Source organism: Columba livia, chromosome Z (assembly GCF_036013475.1).
Source record: "Columba livia isolate bColLiv1 breed racing homer chromosome Z, bColLiv1.pat.W.v2, whole genome shotgun sequence".
In the NCBI taxonomy this organism is placed as follows: domain Eukaryota; kingdom Metazoa; phylum Chordata; class Aves; order Columbiformes; family Columbidae; genus Columba; species Columba livia.
In genome coordinates this window covers 31118807-31137986 of record NC_088642.1, presented here as the reverse complement: position 1 = coordinate 31137986, position 19180 = coordinate 31118807, and the positions used below count along the sequence as shown (strand labels likewise).

General features: G+C 37.5%; 1 long non-coding RNA gene across 1 annotated transcript; it reads right to left on the bottom strand.

Moving 5' to 3' along the window:
* Window positions 1-1781: 1781 nt before the first annotated feature.
* Window positions 1782-12679, bottom strand: LOC110361870 (uncharacterized). Its single transcript, XR_002418735.2, has 4 exons — window positions 12510-12679; window positions 11292-11404; window positions 9737-9855; window positions 1782-2539 (listed from the first exon to the last, which is right to left on the bottom strand). It is a non-coding gene; the product is annotated as an uncharacterized LOC110361870 (long non-coding RNA).
* Window positions 12680-19180: the final 6501 nt, after the last annotated feature.

Sequence of the window (19180 nt, the reverse complement as noted above, 5' to 3'; positions counted from 1 at the left end):
TCTCATGTAAACAATCACAGAATCACAGAATTTTAGGGATTGGAAGTGACCTCAAAAGGTCATCTAGTCCAATCCCTCTGCTAGAGCATGAACACCTAGATGAGGTTACACAGGAAGGCGTCCAGGCAGGTTTTGAATGTCTCCAGGGACGGAAACTCCCTGGGCAGCCTGTTCCAGTGTTCTGTCACCCTCACCATGAAGGAGTGTCTTCTCATATTTAAGCGGAACCTCCTGTGTTCCAGTTTGTACCCATTGCCCCTTGTCCTATCATTGGTTGTCACCGAGAAGAGCCTGGCTCCATTCTGTAGCTTTGTGTAGTTTAGGGTAGCAAGCATCATTAGTCTATAAAAGAGTTTTTAGATTAATAAAAAAATAAGAAGATAATTATAAATATTGTCAATATTTAAGTTGGAAAGTTTGAGAGTAATAGAATTTGAACATTAGGGGTTAAACTTTAATCTTTGGGACCCTATCAAAGGCCTGTTGGTGTCTATTCAAAATCCTACAGAAGTTACAAAAGAATGGCCAAGAAAATGCATACTTATGAAGATATATCTAAATCTGATACTAAATCTGAGCAGTAACTTTATATAAGAGAGTCATGTAGGTATATTTAAATCTCTAATATATAATAAATTTTGAAACAAAAATAACTTAAAAATCACATGCCAATACATCTTAACAGAACTCTAAAAAACACCATGGTACTGAACAGTGAAATTCAGATAGGCAAGCTGCAAATACCAAATTGAAACAGAGCAAGATCTCAACTGTTTTTTTCCACTTGGCTGAAACCTCCACTGGAGAGTGTTAATGCACATGTCAAGTAAACAAACGTTAGCTGACAGGATTTTAAAGTAAACCTGCTTCATAATGATCTCTGTTTCACCAGAGAGCAAGAGTGAAATAGTGTCTTGCTTTAATTTTCCATCAGAGTATGTAAAGGATCTCTCTCATCTTTTTCAATTAAAGTTTGCCTTCAGTTTCAACTAATTTTTACATTACTGCATTTCTTACAGCAGTGCACAATCCTGTTTGCTTAGAATGCAATTAATACAGGGAAAGCATTTTGCTAATGGTGCTGTCTTTCCTATTCTTTAGTATTTTACTTCTGCAACTTAACTATTTTAGTTGTTTTTTCCTTAAACCGGTCTCATGCAGTTGCACATTTCAAAGGACTGAATGGTCACAGAAAAGCTTGGTTTGTGTTTGGATAATAGATTTGGTGTTAACAGTTATTTTCAATACTAAAGTCAATAATATTGCCCCAAGTTTAAGAACTGTGTGGCTAAAGAGTGCTTGTATGAAGATTTGAGATTTCTGCTTCAGGTTTGAAGATGTTGATCAAATCAATTGTTAATAACCAACAGCCATAATTGTAACAAATAAAAAAAAATATACTTTTAAAAATTTAGCCAACAGAACTTCATGGAAATGTGTTCCAATATTATATTACTGAGAATAATCTGAAACCTTACCAATCTTACACTAAGGGCTGGACATATTTTATTATGTTTCCAGTAAGACAAAGGCAATGCATGTGGATTCTGATACCTGCATTTTGTAGAGAGAACTGGAATGTTGTTATTAAACTATAACATCTGTGTAACAGTCTTCTAAAAGTATGGAGATTAATATGATTACCTATATTTAAAATAAAACTGAAAATTATGAAGAATCATTATAGAGTGTAATTGAATGGATTTACAATACTTAGCAGATTTCCTTTTGCGTACTTTCACATACATGATCATACACATCTATGTATGTGCCTATAGACACAAAATATGATGGTTGGAGAGACTGCTACAGATCAGTTTTGTGTTGTAAAAGTCCAATTAACAGCACCATTGCCCATATTTGCAGCAGCTTTGGCTGTAATTCAATAATATCTCTGGATTTACTCCCTAAGCGGGGGTGTCATGCCTAGTGAAACTCAAAACAGGAATGAAGACAAGCAATAATTGTATGCATGCCCCAACAGAATTGTTCTTATGCAATAAGTTACCCCAGCAACCTAGTTTATGGTGTTTTCAAGTTCAGTGATTATTTTGTGCGGTGCTTGAGGCAAGGCACTGCCCAAGCAGAGAAGATTCTCAGCAGGCAGCTCTGCAGGTTTGTCTGCAATCTGGGGACAGGGCTGGATCCTGGTTCTCTAAATATCACTACACTTTTACGCACTGAGGTCAGTCCTGTATTGCCTGTTGATACCTAAAATACCTTGGAGGCTTCATCTGACTAAATCTGTTCGGTGAAATGGAGAAAGAAGGTTATAATAATTTGCATTTCATGAATGTTTTATACACGGAATGCACCAAAGGCATGGGAGGAAGTGAAATAAAACCAGAATAGGAGGAGTATCATAAATGTAAGTAAGTGTAAGAAGTATTACCTCTTGCTTTATGGAAGAAATATGCTGGTGACTGGGAAGGAAATCAGTGAAGCTGAAAAGTAACTAAAGTCTGAATAAATCTGTCTTCTAAGGTGTCAGAAGCAGTGACTTGGGATGTGCACAGATCATATGGGACTTCTTCAAAGGCTGGAGGATAAAAGTTGAAATACAGGAAGTTAATGTAGTAAGTTTTAAGAAACATTCCACACGCCAAGTAAATGTAACCCCTCATAAAGCCCTCTACATTTTCTCAGAAATATTCCTGAACATGTAACTACAATATTCAATGACAATGAATAAGTAAAAATCTGTTTCTTGAACTATAAATCTAATAAAAACAAACAAGCAAACAAACCAACCAACCAACCAAGTAGAAAAAAAAGAACATCAGAGGAAAAATGTCTACCAGATCACCTAGCCATTGAATAAAGTTAATCCAGAAAAACTCTTTTTGCAAGAATGGAAAAGTGGTGACACTCCAACTGAGTGGAAACAACAGGCAATGCAATACGAGAAATCAGGTCAGATAAGCATCATGATCAGACTTAGACCAAGACCAATGAATGATGTCTAGGAAAAATCAGAACATGAAGGTCTGAAAAAAATGTGATCCAGAGGTAAAAACCACAAATTAAGGTTTAGATCAAATATAATATCAAGGCCACCTAAAGCCTGTTCTCAAAAAAAAAACCAACCTGTTATTCAGGAAATCCTCAGTGCTAGTGGGCTGAAAATCAGACCAAATTTCAGGAGATGGAAAACAGGTTGTTAAAATCAGTTTTGAAAATCCTGCTTCAAACATTTTACTGTGTTTTTCTGAGGTGATGACCTGAAAAGACTCCAAACACTGAAATAAAAATAGGAGGTTTAGATATTTTACACATGCAGTTTTGCAAAATGGGATGTAGCACAGGTGACAGAATTACTTGACGAGGTCAATTATACTCACTGGAGTATCATAGCAGAGACACTTGCAATTTCTATTTTTCAAGACAACACTCACTTCCTCGTTCAAGGTTCTCTAAGGCACATTACAGTCAGTCTCTATTATATCTAACTAGAGCTGACAACTGTAGCACTAAAGCTACCCACATGCTCTAGTCGCAGGGGTTTTTGTGTAAGGACAATTTTCAAGCAATCAGAAGTTTAATGGAACAGATGTCTGAATTTCTGTGGTATATTGAAGATCATAGGTATTATTCACTGAGAAGATACAATTCATATCTCACCCATTTTTGCCAATTTTACTTGTAATTTGTTGTAGCCAATTTAGAGTGACAACAACCTTCCTTTCCAAAGAAAAATCTTCTCTGTAAAAAGACTGAAGATCGTTTCGTTTCCTGTGTTATTATACAAAATTTAACAATAATATGATATAATGAAAAGAAGCCACATGATCAGAGAGGGCAGAAAAGCAAAATGAAAACCCAGTTCTGCTTAAATAAAACTTAGGCCTGGAATGACAGTATCCAGGCAAAATGTAGTGTAAAAAAATAGGCATTAATGAAAACTACCATAAACAGCATAAACATGTTAGTACAACTTTCTATAAGGACTGCTGTGAGGATTGCTTTTTCTACCACAATAAGCCAACTGATGCAAGTATTTTAATGGCATCACACCATGGCATCACATCATGTTTTATGGTCTTCTCTTTCTATTCTGATAATATCCTACAATTTTAAACACACAGGCACTATAACCCTAATAAGATATAAAAATCCAAATAAGGTATCCTGATACCTATATATAGGATATCCTAACACCTGTGTTCTGCAATCCTAATAAGGTATCAAAACTTGCTAGAATCCATCTATACTGGCATCTTGCCTGAGAAAATGTGCAATGTTACCAATAAGAATGAAATAAATCTTCGAACACAGTTGCATTCAGTGCTGAATTTAAACTGATCATGCTAAGATGCAGATTTCTCAACAAAGAACACTTTTCTGTGCATTACTACAACTCCATAACTATTACTGCTTTACAGCTCTACAACTGTAGGTTGGAGGCTATAGTGTGGAGGGTGTTGGTCTCTTCTCCCAAGTAACAAGGGATAGGATAGGGAGGAAATGGCCTCAAGTTGCACCAGGGAAGGTTTAGATTGGATATTAGGAAAAATTTCTTCATGGAACAGGTTGCCAGACATTGGAACAGCCTGCCCAGGGAAGTGGTTCAGTCACCATCCCCAGAGGTGTTTAAAAGATATGTAGATGAGGTTCTTAAGAACATGGTTTAGTTTCAAAGTCAGGTTAATGGCTGGACCAAATGGTCTTGAGGGTCTTTTCCAATCCAAATGATTCTAAGATTACATTATCTATGTGCCATGGTTTGTAAGATTAAAATGAGAAAAAGTGCCACAGTCCAAGGCTGTATATCCCCTTAAGTTCAAATCAGAAAAGAAAACAAAAACTAGCAGCAGACTTTACCACGTACCAGCTGATGATTTCAAGCTTGAAAGAGTTTGGGAAAATTACCAGCAGTAGCCAGCTTAAATCCTTTGGTAAAAAATTAGTACACCACCTCCTCTCTCCATTTTGCACAAAACCTCATGTTTCAGAAGCAAATAGCTATGATATTGTGTTTGTATATTAACATAGAACAAGCTGAAATTACAACACGTACTATAAAACTAACAAATAAGGAAAATTAGCAATAGTGTCCTCATATGTTGGACAAATTCACTCATATGAATTGTAGAAGTCTTAAATGTTCAATTAGCAATGAGTAACTCTCTAATGACTATGATATCATGCTGTAAACTAGCTAATGGGTCCTAATGAGTGAAAAAGTTCACTGGAGATATATATGTATTAAGAAAATCAATAGAGACTGTGGCACCTAAATGAGTTTCAAAGTACTGCGTTCCAGAAATATGATACTATTAGGAGGAAATCACATTTTAAAAATAGTTAGCAGGGCTTTTTTTAGCCATGTAACTGCTTTATGAATGATCTGGTCCTGCAGGTCTCTCTATGGAAAGATGGGGGTGACAGGGCCAGTAACACTGAAGAGGAAGGTCTGAGCCACTGGGTAAGCTGCAAGTGTGCAGGATCACAATCATGCTCACGCCCCAGAGCCCTGCCAGTGGAATGCTGCTCCATTCCCCTGGTCCTCATCCAGCCCTCTGGAACAGGGCACAGGTCTTCCCCTCTCTAGGGTGCTTGATGGCATTTGATAAACCAAACCATGAAACTTGCAGCAGGGTTGAGCTGGTCGTGTCCAGAAGTGGTCACACATTTACTGCTTCATTCATAGAAGGAAAAAGGCACTGCTACAGGATTATTAATTAGGAGCAATAGTCACATTAAAAACGGTCGTCTGATGACCAGTCATAACATCATTATTCACTTTAAATAGAAGAAATATCCATTCAGCCTCTCCAAACACATATAAATGGGAATATTTCAGCTTTCCTAAGGGTTCCTTTGCTTGCAGCTCTACACAGGTGGTGTGGTCAGGATACCTAAAGACCTGTACCCAGTGTTAGGCAGCCTCACTTATTACCACCCTTCTATTTGTGAAAAAGTCTCCAGCATTTTGTCCAATGGAACTTGCCAACCCCGTGTTACCCAGCCACTTTTAAGCATTCAGTTTAAAATAAAAATGCTATCACTCTGTCACCTATATAAACTGAGGGTGGCAGAGACAGTGTATACCTGAATTGTACAAGAGTGTTTATCTTTTGCGTCAGAAGAAGTCCTGCAAATACCCACGTGCCTTACTCCCCCCTTTTAAACATCTGTTCAAGATTATTTGTTGTGTTAAGATCACTATCCCTCCTTTTCCAAAAGTTGCAACTCTCAAGAACAGTACATTTAGAAACAGGCCTTTTAAAATATTCTGAGGAAATTTCTCCCTGAAAACAGCGTAATTTTCGTCAGGTATTAGAGAAAGGCAAACAGATGTTCACAGTATTGTATGGTCTAAGAAAATGTTGAACATATTGATAGATGTAGTAACAAATTCAGCCTTAAATAAGTGGAACCTCCCAAATAATCTTGTTAAACTTCTGTTTTATTCTGGTAGGCAATAACAGGATTTAAATACAGAGTGCTGCTGAAACTGTAAAACACACTTCAGTGCCAGGGGAAGAAAATGTCATTACTACTCCATGCAAATCAAGGGAGAGTGTTTAATTAGGATCACTTCATCCTTTAAGGAAATAAAAGAAACTGAGTCTGTTTCCTTCTGCCTTTCTTCTTTCTGCCTCCCACCATCAGTCCTTCAAAACCATTTTTATCAAAAGCCTGGTTTAAATCCACATCTTATGCTTTCACAACACCTACCTTACACTTATCAGCCATTTCTAAGCTTCTTCTAAACAAAATAGGGATGATAATTTCTGACCAGAAATGAGTTCCTTATTAAGATGTAATCTCGCTTTCTCTTCTATCTTCTCAATGGTCAACTATCTTGTTTTCTGTTCTGTTATTTCTTTTTCAAATAACAGCATTTCACAGCCTTGCTCTCAAGGCTATATTCCACACTGTTAAGATCATCTTATATCTTCACACTGCAGATATAGGAGCTCTTCAGATTAGGTACTGTGTGTTAGCCATTACAATAAATTCAGTGCCTACTGCTCTGCACCTTTTGTCACATAAGCTCTTTGTCTTAAAATGGCAGTAATCTTCACAGATCTTTTATTCGTTAACATTTTAGGACTAACACAATAACTAATTATTATGCCACTGCAGGTATTACAACAGTATCAGATATATTTTATAACAGCTAAAGTTATTTATGTATTAATGACTATCAGAAAACACTCACTAGACCTTCAAAGGAATACTATCTCAATACACAGGCATAGGATCGCTGTAAATCTTTTCATTTCTCGCTCATTGTAATTATTTATTTTCCTTTTATTCTTTTCCTTTCATGCTTAAGTTCTGATCAGTTCTGAGTAGTTGCTTTCCTAATACTCTTCTCTCTCCTTTTCTTCTCTAGAAAGGAAAACAAATAATCCCAGAGGCCAAAATTTCTTTTCATGTTTTCTACATCACAGAATCAAAAAAAAAAAAAAAAAGACCATTGCTTTGGTATGTATGAACACTGCTGTTGAACATCTGGGTTGAAGAATACATGACAGAATTTGGGTTGAGGAGAAAATACAGGTCCAGGTTTTGTGCAGTATTGCTAAAACATTCAGTATGGTTTTACCCAAAGGTTGCTTTTTCATAAGCAATGAAGTAGCAGCACAGTCACTAACACCAGTTAGTACCATTATTTCCATGTCCAGGAATTCATTAATTCACTGAAGCTTATCTTCCTTAGTAATATGCAGTGCTAAGTATTAATACATGACATCCCAGAACCACCTGAAAGGGAGACTGAAGTTAATGTACCTGCCTTTTAAAGTAAAAGAAAAGCAGGAATTAAAACATTCTAATACATCAGAAAAACTCAATATTGTGAAAACTCGGGACACAGATGAAGGCTGAAAGCCAATGTCCAAATTACAATAGAAGCCTAATGTGAAGCTGAATTTGTGCAATATTTTTCTAGCCATAAGATATTAAAGCTACTACAAGGACACCAGTGTTTAACTGCTGTCATATTTTGTTTTGCCAGCTGGTTAGCTCAGAAAAAGTTATTTAATATCTGTTTAATCTAGGTGGAGCTGACGAGCTTTTTCTAGGTTATGCCTAATATCATCTAGTTTGTCAGGCCTTGGCTAGACACAAGACTATGGCAGTGCTTAAGTAAAAAATTCTGAAAGACCATAACTTCTTTCGTAATCTCTACAGTGGGAACTTCGCCTCCAAGGTGGGTGTTGAGGGCACCTGTAGTCAGAGATCCTTTGGGGTTTGCACTGAGCCTGCGATTTCTGATTTACATCCAAAATGAAAGAACAAAAGTTTGAGATGACAACAGTGGTGCCCAGAACTAATTTCACATGCAAGGAAACAGTAGGAATCTCTTCAAGAAGCCAAGACTATGTTCCTGAGCACAAACAATAGGAGCAGATGCATATATTTCTCAGGTTTCATTTCTGGCTTTGGAGGAATTTTGTTCTGATACAGTATTCCAGGAGCCTTGTTGATGTCCCAAGGGTGCTTGAACAGCATGTTTTTTCTGTGTAACACCTTTTCTGCCAAGCTATGCCGCCTTGTACCTTTTCTTTTCCACAGCACCTTGAGCAAGTGAGGAGCACAGATCCCTTCAGGGCAGTTTATCCTCCTGCCTCACAGTAGCAGGGGCAAAGGACCGTCAGTTCCTGGGTATAGTTTGTGTCATCATTTCTTTGCAGTTCAGTATATTCATGCTTTTATGCCATAGTACAATAGCTGGCATCAACAAATGAAATACTATCACAGTATATATAAAAGAAAAATAATTTCAATATCTAGAGCGTAATCTAAATTTTTGCTGAAAATTCTAGCAGGTAAAAACCCACTTTTAAAGTAAGCTTTCAAATGGAGATGAGTCCTATAAAAGAACATCAGAGAACAGTGATAGCTCCTTCCTCTTCACTCAGCCATGTGAAAGTATTGTTTAATTATAGAGCAAGTTCAGCCTTTAGCTCCTCAACCAATGTCGATTATTCTTCTCATTTTCTTCTGTAGGATCATATTGAGCAGAGGTGATGTATAGATAAAATTTTTATTTTATTCACCTGCCTATATTATCCAGAGAAGATCAAAAACTATAAAATGAAAGAAGAGGGGAAAAAAGAACAACCCTTGGAGCTCTTTGAATTAAGTAAAAAGATAGAACAGCAAAAACTGGGTCTAAAACAATAAAGTACAACTCTCTCCAGGCAACAGATCTGAGAAATACAGACAACAGACATTTTTCTTAAGCAGATAAATTAAAAAAATTGTAATACTCTGATGAAATTTATAAACGGAACTCTTGTAATTCTAGTGCTTTTATTGTTAATTCAAAGTAGTCTGTGTCTAAATGGACCAGTTGTTTTTGTTTTTATTATTTTTATGAATAGTGCAAACTAAAGTGCAGCTTGCTTTCTTGTTTATCTTATCTTACATCTCCCATGTAGTGTATATGGCCCTAAAAGGATTATCCGGAACAAGAAACAACTTGTCCCATATAAGTCATTAGGAATATTGTTACTCCTTGAAGAACCGATGGAACAGGGAAAACAAGGAGAGTTTGCAATGGAAGTCCATTTTTTTAACATAATTTCTACACATCTCACCAGCCATCATCCGTGGTTTCAGAGCTTTGCATTTATTGACAGCTCAAGAAATTAATGGGTTTCAATGTGGTATGTCAGTATCACTCCTGTACAAAGTATCTTCTGGATAAAGACACTGCAATAGCTAAAACTGATACTATGCACTTATCTCTGAACTACATTGATTGCTTTTACCTTACCTGCAGTATTCATTTCCTCTGTGAAAGTGTGGTTCAGCGTGATTTCAGCACGTGTTGATTTCCCATGAGCTGAACTATTTTTAACAAAGTTGTATTGCAAACATATTTTAATTACTATTCTACAAGTGAAAGAAAAGAACAAATTAGGAGCAGTTTCTGCATCATAGCCACAATTAAGTAGTACATTTTTATAGCCTTGCTTGAACTGAAGCCAGCACAGTATGACTAAGACTGTCAACTTGACCAAAACAAGTGACAGCAGTGTCCTGAGAACAACTGAGTAAAAGCTGAGTATAGGTCGCTAAAGCTGCCAAGCAGATGTATCCAGCTGTACTTCTTGAAGAGTTTGTGTACCTCTCTGTCATTCTGGAAAGTATTGGTTAGAAAGGAAACCAAACAGCAACAACACAGACTGATCAAATACTAGCCTATCTACACAGGACAACAGTAACTGTGCCTTTCTTATTGCATCAATGTATTATTCTTTGTCTCTCTGTTGGTCCCTTATGTCATTGTATTAGGTTGAAAACTTCCGAAAGTTTAAATAAAACAATGACCAAAATGCCTAGCATCAGTGCAACATCCACTGTACAGTGTACACATTCACAGTAAAGTATGTGTTAGTAAAACAAGAATTCTTAATTACAGTGATTAGCACAGTATAGCACAGTCAGTCTGTGCTGCAAACCTTGAGGAAAGATTTGCTGAAGTACCAATTTTTTTTTAACCTGGGATGACATAATTGTGTAGTTTAAAGAAGCCCAGATAGCAGCAGCTTCTGCCTTCATCTATAGCCTATGTCTGACAAGCCACAATGTGAATGTGGCAGATATCATCAGAGCCTGAGAACATAAATCACTGCTTGAAGCCCTGCATTCAGTATTAAAAAGTAATGTTCCAGAGATGTCTATCATAGCTGTATACTTTTTCATTAATAGCACAAATGTGCAAATCACTCCAAAAGAGAAAATGTTTTGCTTCATTGCAGAAGAGCTATTCTGTGTTTTATTGTCAACAACAGCAATAACAATTTTGTAAGTTTGTTTTCTATTCTGCTATCACATCCAAAATTGTGAATACAACCAAACTAGTAAGCACCATCCTAACAGCGGTAAATCCAGGGGTAAAATTTTCACTGCAACGTATAAATCACTTCTGTAACATCCTTATTTTGAGCCTTCCCTGCACGATGTGGCTACAGTTCACTTTTCCCACCTGTCTGCCACAAGATGTAGTTCAGTTGCTGTGAAATGTGTGTAGCTGAGATTATTGACAGCTAGGTCAGTTATTATTTCTTATGCAAAACTCAGTTACCTCAGCAGAAGTACATGAATAGAGCTAGTTCTTACTAGAAGCTTAAGAGTCTGAATAAACGTTACAGCTTTCTCTGTAGAGATATACTTAGTCCTGTCTTAACATTTCACACAAAACAGCTAGTTCAGTCTCAATTGCCATCCTGACATGCAACCAGTTGGCAAACTAATTGGTATTTAGGGTACATATATTCTGCAATCCAAAGGTGTGACTGCTGATGAGGCAGACACATTTGACTTACCTTTTAGAGGGAAGGAAAGCTAAGTGACAAACGTGGCATCAATCTTTAAAGGTGCTTCAAGGGTAACGCTGAAAACCACATACTTGAAAGTCAAACTTCAGGACACTAACATTCTTTTCCACAGATATGGAAAAAAAAAAAAAAAGAAATGAGTTAATGATCACTGGGATCAGTATGACATACTGGGACATAATTACCACTGCTCTTTTAGATGGAAGTCATAGCTAGTATAGCCACCAGAATTTCTGAAGAAATCACCTTGTACATGTGGGTAAGCATGAGCTAGCTGATACTCTGTAGCTGAACTTTCAGTAAAGTTTCAGCTTTCATCCTCAAAAAAGGCTGGTTCCAAAGGTGTTACAAGATAAGAGAGAAGACAAGCCCAAGAAATAACAATGTATAATATAAAAAATGTGAAATAAAATATAGAAAGAAATGGTTATTTTTATCAAAGGGGAGGATGCCACAAGATTGTTACTGAGATCTATGCATTTTACATATTTATAGATAAACAGGAAAATAAGACAATTAGATAGGTGACAAAACTTGCCAAAACTTGGGGCTTACACTTTCCTTGCAAGGGGAGGAGGAAGAGCAGGTGCCAAACTCTTCTGTCTAGTGACCAATGACAGAACCTGAAGGAATAGCAGGAGGAGGTTTAGGTTGGACATTAGGAAAAGGTTCTTCACCCAGAGGGTGGTGGAGCATTGGAACAGGCTCCCCAGGGAGGTGGTCATGGCCCCAAGCCTGACAGTGTTCAAGAAGAGACTGGACAACACCCTTAGACACATGATGTCAATTTTGGGGTTGCCCTACGCAAGGACAGGAGTTGGACTTGATGATCCTTGTGGGTCCCTTCCAACTCAGGACATTCTATGATTCTATGAAATAACAAAGGCATGAAATGGATTCCATACAAAAAGAAAAAATGCACCAGGATACTTTATCAAGAAAATATTATGACTGAAGAAATGCAGCTGCAAGGTAATAAAATTACAAATCAGGAAATATTCCAACAAAATTATCAAGGAGCAGGTTTAACAACCACCTAACCAGGCATACATACATGAATGCGCTCAAGTTTTGCCTGTAAAAGCAAGATTCTCGCGTGCAGATTCAGTCAAAATTGTAGATAAAAGTTCCTTAGGTGAGGAAGCTAGAAAGAAAATCTAGGGTTTTATTCACCTGATTAGATACAAATAAGGAAGCTGCAATTACCATGGGGAGTACTGCAAGGCTTCTGCGATTTCCCCCCAGTGAGTAGCTGTGATCCTGCAGGAGTGACCCTGCCAAAGTACACCTGTGGCACTGGCTGCATCAGCACTTCTTCCAGGCACTTCACTCTGCATCCTGCCCTGTGCTTTTAAAGAGCAGGGTAAATGTGTGCTTTGCCGGACTGCTTGCTTAGCTGGGCTGAGACATGTTTGGCATTGCTGATTTACCCAAATAGTGTTTCCAGTGCCAAACCCCAGAGCTCAGCTTCCACCAGCTGAATTCAAGCAATGAATCAAGCCTATTATGTCTCTCCAATACAACCAGAAAAAGAGTAAGAAAGTGGGTTAAATACCCAGTAATGCCATGGAGAAATAAGAACTCAGGGCTGAAGCAAGTTGTTGCAACTCATGGGAACATTTTGCATTAATATGTGGCCTTAATGTCTTCTTTTGTAGTCCAATACTGTAAAAGAACTGTATCACCCTCTATTGAACAGTAGCTACAGAAAATAACAAAATACAAATGTTTCTCTATACACTACACAAGAACCATCTGCAAGTCATATCAGCTATTTCCTTTCCTGAATATTACAGCCTCTACTAAGAAGGGCTAAGAGCTCAATCTTTCCCTTTCAGCTTTCTTTAGAGCAAGCCAGCTGCCTCATGGAGCTATCAGCAGGGTTTATTTTTGCTGGCTTGGATGCAAACCTCTAGTTATTAATACGGGAGTGAGCTCTGCTAGCTGACAATTTAAGATAAAGTAAATTGGAAGTGACATAAAGGAGCATGTGGGTGATAATGTGCGTCACCGAGGTTCTTTTCTGACATCCTGAAAGGTCTCTTCTGTATGGTCGACACTAGCAACCTTTACCAGTGACCCTGTGCTATTAAAGGGTAGGCACTCTCATTGATTTGTAAAAGTGACAGATGCGGCATGTGGTTGTAAATTAGCCATGTGAAGTCAGTCTCCAGAGATTTCCAAGCTGCTTTTTCCTTTGCAATGATTTGTGTTCTTCCATTTGCCAAGCTGCATGAAGTGGAGCACTTAACTCTTTTTCACTAGTCATTTTGTTGTACTTTTTTTTTGTTTGTTTTTTTTGAGTGCAGGTTTTTATTTTTTCCTTCTCCCACTCTCCCTAAGCTGTCGTGATCCATAGAGCTAAACTTCTGCTCCATTATTTTTTAAGATACTCTTATTTTTCTTATCACAGTATTTCTGAAGAAGGTGAGCCAAGTCATATTAGGATAAGCTGAAATTTCATTCAAATCCTTAAACCCTAGTTTTTATTTCAAATGTGTATATATGTATGTATGCATAAATATGTTCATCAGTTTTGCGTATAATAGAATGTCTGTTCTGGGGAAGACTTAAGCAAAGGTTTTGTTAACAACTGAATTATAGCTGTTACTCACGTACACTGCAAACACAGACAGTGTGAGCTTCCAAGTATCTTCATCTCTTACACAGAAACCCAGCTGTGACAGAATTGCCCAACTCAAGATAGGGCTAAGTCACCTTATACAGTAACAATTGCACAATGTGAAGGATAACAGGAAATAAATGTTATTTTCTAGGTTCAATCACATGATTTGCTTCAGTTTTCTAAAAAGTATCTACAGTGATCACATGAAATTAAGACCTATGGGTGACCTGCAACCATCACATGGTCCGTCCCCACCAGACAGACATTAGTTAGAGCACATGATCTGTCTTCTCTCTTTAGTCTGCTTGAGAATTTCTTTCCATGGAAATTCAATCATGCCTTTTTAATGCTGATTTTAGATATGCAATTCCATTGTAATTTATCTGCTACAATAAACCAGAATTTCATTTATGTAAAGATTAGCTAGATAATCAACCTCCTAATAATTAAATTTAGGGCATCCAAACACTTATCACAAAAATTATCTATGTTCCACTGCTACAAAACCAAACCCAAAGTAAAACAAAAACATGTCAAGACAAATTATTCCCTGGACTAAATGTCACCAGCTGTAAGAAGCACCATGACAAAATGTGCAGGTTAAAATGTCATGACCCCATAAAACTACTATTCTAGCTCCTTATCCTAAATCACTTCCAATTATGTATGGTAAGTTCTTTCCATTTTGAAGTAGAAAATACTTTTTCTGAGGACTTCAAGCTAGGCTTTCAGCATAGATCCAGAGGTTAAATGTTCAAAGTTTTAGCTGCTAAGCCACCAAATCTCTGTCCTCTCCTCTGTTGTATTTCCTTTTGAAGCTATTTGCCACAGTTATTTCCAGTGAATATTCACTTCATGGGGAGGTCTTGTGCAGCAGTGGTAGACTCTCTGGAACCATCTTCCAGGCTCTTTAGGTTTCTACCCATTCAGAACACTGCCATTCTTCCTTACAGCTTTAGCCAAACGCATATAAGCACACCTTCAAGACAGTTTGAGGCTGAAATGTTGGTTCCTGAAGTGGATTTGGGGGGGGGAAAGAAATAAAATGCCTATTAAATTTACAAACTTTTTTCCATAAAACTACCACATATTCACTGCTAAATCTTACTGCACTGAGGTCACTCCAGTGCCTGCCCCAATAATTTCAATGCTATCATATGCGACTCCATCACAGACATTGCTGGGGCAAGATAAGTTCCTGAGAAAAAGAGGAACATTTTCAGAAATGACAGGAGTCTTTAGTGTTAAAATTTAGAACCAAGCTATACTACCATGATCTGCACAGCAGAAACCATTGTCTCAACAAGCTGCCAGTCTCAGGTCACAATGTTAATGATTTATGTGTTAAGAACTGCTGTTTGGGGTGGTTTTGGAAGGCTGGGTTAACACTGTGAAGGGCTGGAAAGGGTTTAAGGTTTTTTAGTGATTTTTTTTTTTTTTTCCTAGTAGGCTTTAAATGTTTTATAATTGTTCATTTTAAACCCATTTCCTGGTCAATCACTCTCAAGCTACTCATTCCCACCCTTTAGTAAAGTCCAAAATTGACTGTTACTATGGAAACTGCTACAGATGTAACAGCTGCAATTCACAAGAAAGAGAAAGAAGAGGAAAATGGATCAAGAAGTGTCACTTGCATTATGCAAAATTTCATAGCTCTGTATGAATTGCATGCTGTGAATAACATCATTTGTGAACCCAAAAAGTTAGAAAGGTCACCCTAGCATTAGAAGAAATTATTCCTAAGTCGACAAATGAATTGTTTTCAAAATTCCTATGTGGAAAAAAAAGAACTATTTATAATCTCCTTCTAAAATCCATCCGCCTTTCATAAAATAAAAATATGCTTCTTTTTTCTCTTTTAAGTGTTCTTAGCTTGTAACCTGATTTTGTGCTTGCCTTTTTTTTAGTTTTTTTTTTGTAGTGGTGGCGGAAAAGTTAATCCCAGATTTCTTTCGGCATTAAGCTGCTTTAAGCACAACAGACATACCAACAGTGTTTGTAACAAAGTTGACAGTTATGTCTTTTATTTGCATACTTGAAGGTATTTTTCCCTTACTTTCTTGAACACATCTGTGTATTCAGCAAAAGAAAACAGAGCTATGAAAACTCAAAAGAATAGAAATACTGTAGTAAACAAAAGCTGTGCAGCCTGTTTTTTTTTACCAGCTACAATAGCTTTACACCCCCATAAATTCCACTGGCTGCAGGCAGGTTTCTGCAGATGTGGCCTGAAGAGCCTTAGAGAGGTGAGGGAGAATCAGGCCTTTTGTCTAGTGCTCAGCCACCATCAATTATTTAGCAGCAAAATTATGTGACATTTTTCTTTCAATTATGCTGTTTAACAAGGCTTGGGAGTTAATACTGACCAGAAGATGTTTTATCTGAGATAGGCTGTAAAATATTCTGCTCTCTGTAGAACAGATCTCCCTTGGCTCTCAATTAATGACTGCAGCCATGCAGCCAAACTAAACTGACTAATCTCACTTGACTGGAGCTGAGAGCACCTCTGTGTTTTTTAAAAGATTTTTTGTTATTCTCTAAGTATATAGAGAAGAACTGTTTGTGCTGGACATACAGTAATAAAAATTTGTCAAAACCGTCAGAAGACTTAGCTCTTAAGTACAATTCTCCAAAGGGAGAAGTGTGTAAAAACGCAGAAGGCATGCTGCTTTATTACTGTGAGGACTGTGTGATCTGCCTAACAAAGATCTGTTTAAGATGTATGAGTGATTCTGTGAGCCTGTATCCAACACCATCCTCATTGTTTTTCATCCAGCAGTTTAATCTTCAGCCTGGAAACTCACTCTTTCCTTTTGCCCTTGACTTCACAGTTCTGCACAAGTGACTAAGTACATTCCCAAGCTGTGCATTTTACACACTCTGAACAGTAAGCAACCATTTAAATATTATGACATCCACTGAGGCATGAATCAGATATAGAGAGGAAATGCTTAACAAGTATATTTTTAACAAAGTCAGATTTCCACGTGAAGCTCTGCCTGGCATCACAGCTTCTGAAAAACTGTAATGACTCACTGACTGGAAAATTCAGTGGAAATGCAAATATAGTTTCCGGATTTGACAACTACCTGCCCCCTTTACAGCTCTATTATTTGACATTTGCTAACTTGATCATAAATTGTGAGGCTCTTTTGAGAAATAAGACTGTTCCTTCTATTCAAAACTTACTTCTTGTTTTTGTGTCCAACTATCGTTTTCTTTTCACTTGTGCAAACAGCATTCCTATACTTATCTGACTGGTCTTGATGCCTGTTTTTCACCCCCAGAAGCAGGATAATGTGTAGCCTAAGAGTTGCAAAGCTGTCCACTTGCATGTCATTGTCTATTGTTCACTTATGTTCTACCACAGAGTTGAGATCAGCACTGAAAAATCAATTCTGATACCAGCCACCCTTGTACTTCTTGACATTCTGGTAAATATGGAGGCTACAATTTCAGGGAAGCCTTAAAATCTGTGAAGAAAATATGTCTGCAATTATGTTCAAACCATCTGTCTTTTGCAGATATAGTCTGCCCAATTTAAAAATACTTCAGAAAATCTCAGATCTGTATTAGCTATTTTTTTTCTGTTCTTTCATCACTTGGAGTCCTTAATAGCCAGAGTGGTTGCTTTAAAATGTTCCTTTACCTTTGAGTCATCATGCTTCGCACATACTGGTTAAATCCTAGATTACTGGCAAAATGGAGGAAGTAGAGGGATTAATGTGATTCAGCAAAGCCAAAGAAACTTCATTCCATACAAACTTGGTGTCCCCTCATCAAACAGATTAAAAGTTGTTTAAAACATGAACTACAACATAAGGAACTGAGATTACAGGAAGAATTATTTGCTCTAAAGGACTGATTCATATAGCATTTGGGGTTCCCCACATTAGCAATTTGTGCACGTGGTTTGTTCTGGTACTTTGTCACAGACTGCATCCCACCACCTCCTGTGCTTCAACCAGAGAGGGACTCATGTGCATGCAAAATTTTCTAATTCCTGTAGTCACTTAAAGCTGGGTGGTGCCACAGATCACAGAATTGAACTCTGCAACTACGTCTTGTAGACGTGCAGCACATAGCTTGCAGTTAAAAGAAGAAAGAGTCAAGTGGACAGTTTTCATCCACAGCTTGCTGGCCCAGGAACTGCAGAGATCCTTGGCATATCTATAATGGTCCTAAAAGCCTGTCTGTCTTCCATCAGACTATATATATGGTGATTCGCTCTGCTGCTTGACAGAGTCAACATGGCCCTTCCTGCTTGCAGCCTGACTCTAAGGAAGCACTTTTCACTAGAGATTGCCTGCCACAAGGAACTCCCTATAAAGAGGGGTTTTAGGATCCTTTCATGGTGTTCCAGCCCTTTCATCTTTTAGAAAAGGAACCAATGTGGAATGAGGATTTTGCCTAACATGTCATGACATCCTTCCCACACACAGTCCAATGCAAAAATTCTCATCTCACAAACAGGAACAGGGAGTCAGCTCTTTCAAGACTTACATACAGAAAGTAAAACCCTTAGAAATGAAAGCTGCACTCCATTTCTCTTTCTCAGCTGAAATCACAGTACATCCCTTTCTCAGGCCTAAGGAATTTATCAGCAGCTTGTGCTGTGGCAGATGATCTATCAGCAGACAAGGCTCTGTGAAATCATCTGACTCCCTTTACAAATATGTCATACATTAAGGCTCTCTTGGAGTATGAAGAGCACTGTTTCCTTTCCTTAAAAAAGAAGGATTTTTATTTTTTCAGTCCTGTAGCAAATTAGAAATACATAAGAACATTTCAACAGCCAACTGCTCCAGATAATGATCTCTTCTTCCCTTTTACTGATATCTTCCTTCAAAAGACAAATGTAAAATGTGGCCACAGTTCCTCTTACGTGTCTGATCAGAACTGCAGAGCATGACATTTCACACAGAACTGGCTTTTCAAACATTCATATGTTTCAATGTGAAAAATTTCCATTATCCCAGAAGAATTTTATGGAAGAGTGAAATCTCAGGTGCATGAAATCACCAAAAATGGAATGGAAATTTTTCTGCCAGTAAATTTGCCACAAGAAAGTATCCTCTGTCTTTTAAAGGCCTCTATTAAAAGCAAACTGTAATAAAGACAGAAATAAACCCATGTGTAATAGTCATAGCTTGGGCATTTAGCACACCTTATATTTATGAATTGTTGAGCTATTTTATTTTCTAATAAATGGTGAAGAATTGATTTATCTCCATGCTTCCAGTAATTTGTT